The sequence below is a fragment of the Orycteropus afer genome, unplaced genomic scaffold (assembly GCF_000298275.1).
Source record: "Orycteropus afer afer isolate SDZICR_OR568_19922 unplaced genomic scaffold, OryAfe1.0 scaffold00627, whole genome shotgun sequence".
Taxonomy (NCBI): domain Eukaryota; kingdom Metazoa; phylum Chordata; class Mammalia; order Tubulidentata; family Orycteropodidae; genus Orycteropus; species Orycteropus afer.
In genome coordinates, this window is record NW_006922214.1 from 143,234 (window position 1) to 146,014 (window position 2,781).

General features: G+C 37.7%; 1 non-coding gene across 1 annotated transcript; it reads left to right on the plus strand.

The window, feature by feature from the left end:
* The first annotated feature begins 1,079 nt into the window (after positions 1-1,079).
* Positions 1,080-1,186, plus strand: LOC122151640. Its single transcript, XR_006164242.1, has one exon. It is a non-coding gene; the product is annotated as a U6 spliceosomal RNA (small nuclear RNA).
* Positions 1,187-2,781: the final 1,595 nt, after the last annotated feature.

Genomic DNA, 2,781 nt, shown 5'->3' on the forward strand with positions numbered 1-2,781 from the left:
ATAATCTAAGATAATCTCCCCATTCTAAAATTCTTAATTTAATTGCACCTAAAAACCACTTTTGCCATATAAAGTAACATTCATAGATTCCAAGAATAAGGACCTGGATATCTTTCAGGGTCATTATTCAGTCTACCATGACACCTGCACTTGGGGGGAAAAAATCAGTCTATTTAAATCTAGTAAAGTTTGGATGCTTTATTGTAAAGCTCTGGTTGTCTAACCTAAAAGCAAAATGTGGAGTTGAAGTGAGGAGCAGGGAACTGGGGACAATCCCAGATGATGTAAATGAGCAATGAGTGTCAGCAGGAGCATGGATGAAGGTGAGGCATCCAATCAATCATGGTGTGCAATTCATTTCATTGAGTAGGACTAGAGCAGATCTGCTGCCAGATTCAGGATCAAACCAGAAACATTTAACATATCCAATATTAAATTTCTTCAACCATTCTATTTCTACAAAAATGAAATTCCTTCCATTGAGCAGTTTATAACAGGTGGCTAATGTTGGGGTTAGGAGCTCTGGTAGCATAGTGCCTAAGGCACTTGACTGTTAACTAGAAAGCTGGTGGTTCAAACCTACCAGCCACTCCTCAGAAGGAAGGTTGGGCAATCTACTTCTGCAGTGATACTGCCTCAGAAACCCAAGGAGGGGTCACTATGAGTTGGGTCTGACTTGATGATACATAACAACAACAATGCTGGGGTTTGCAGTAGTTCAGTGCATGTACATGAAGAAATTGCTCAAGATCAGAGAAAGAACCATCAGAAGGGGAGAGGCAGAGTGATTTCCATAGCTCAGTAGGATTTGGAATATTTTGTTTCCAATTTGGTACCAGGAGTGGAAAAAACTGGTAATACTTGGGACACTGAGTAGAGTATGCAGAATGATGTTGTCTCAGTAAAGTGGCCAATACCAAAACAAAACAACAACAACAACAACAACAAAGTACACTTAACAATGTAAAATTCACAATGTTTGGCATGTAAATAAAAAATATGAATCATGCAAAGCAGCAGGGAATTATGACTTAAAATGAGGCAAACAAATAAACAAACAAATCCAATAAAACTATAGAGTCCTCACTTTGGCAGCACATATACTAAAATTGCAACAATACAGGTAAGATTAGCATGGTCCCTGCACAATGATGACATGCAAATTCATGAAGCATTGCATATTTTTCTTTTTGTTTTACTATAATTGTGTTACTACTTTCTAGAATTTAGTGTAGCGTTTCCTGTTAACACACCTCATGCATCTCCCCATGTTGTTACTGATTTTAAAATAAAATAAAATAAAATGTAATCTTCCACTCAGTGGATGGTGTTATGGATTGAATTAAGTCCCCTCAAAATATGTGTATAAATCTTAACTTCTATGCCTGTGGCTATAATCCCATTTGGGAATAGATTTTCTTTCTTATGTTAATGAAACAGGATTAGTGTACAGTTTGTCCTAAATCTATTTCTTTTAAGATATGTTGTTGTTGTTATGTGCCCAAGAGATATTAAACAAGTAATCTAGGGAAGCAAAGATGGGGAAGGACACAAGCTAAGCCACATGAAGATTGCTCAGGAGTAGAAGCTCATAAAGACAAAGATCTTCCTCCAGACCAACAGAAAGGGAAAACCTTCCCCTAAAGCCAGCACCCTGAATTCAGCCTTCTAAACTGTGAGAAAATAAATTTGTTTGTTAAAGCCATCCACTTGTGATATTTGGTACCAGGAGTGAGGTGCTATTCTAACAGATACCTTAAATGTGGAAGTGGTTTTGAAATTGGGTAATGGGTAGAGACTAGAAGGGTTTTAAGATGCCTAATAGTTTCTTTTTTTAACAGTAAAAGCCTAGATTGCATTAAAGAAACTGTTGGTAGAATTGTAGATACCAAAGACAATTCTGGTGAGGGCACAGAAAGAAACAAGGAGAACTATGTTGTTGTTGTTGTTATGTGCCATTGAGTTGGACCCAACTCATAGTGACCCCTCCTTAGGTTTCTGAGGCGGTATCACTACAGAAGTAGATTGCCCAACCTTCCTTCCACGGAGTGGCTGGTGGGTCTGAATCGCCAGCCTTCTGGTTAACAGTCAAGTGCCTTAGGCACTACACTACCAGAGCTCTCTAGGAGAGCTATAGAGACAGTCTATATCATCTTAGAGAATACATATGGCACCAGCAATAGAATGTTGTTAGAAATGTGGATGTTAAATGTGCTTCTGGTGAGGCTTTAAAACAAAATGATGAAAATGTGATTGGGCAATGGAGGAAGGGTGAAACTTTTTATGCATTGCAAACACTTGTTTGAATTATATTCAAATGTCTGGTGGAAGGTAGAACTTGTCAGTCATAAACTTAGGTATTTGGCTGATAAGATTTCTAAGCAAGATCTTAAAGGGGCCACATAGTTTCTCCTTCCCACTTATAATAAAATACAAGAGGAAAGAGATGGACTTAAAAGTGAATTGTGCAGAATGAAAACAGAACTTAAGGATCTGGAGAATTCTAAGAACAAATCAGTAGCTGTGCACACTATCTTCCATACATTCAATCAAAGATAAGTATTGGCTATTTATTATGGACAAATCAGTGTGTTAATTACTTGATTCACAGATGTGAATGAAATGGTCCCTGACCTGAAGTTGTTGGGATTGGAGACCAAAAGTTAAATGTATCAAAGCCTACTAGATTACCTGGTAGCCTACTTTTCTCTGGTCTAACCAGCTGTAATATGAAGCCATTTCTCAAGATACAAAATGGAAGGAAACAAGACAATTGGAAAT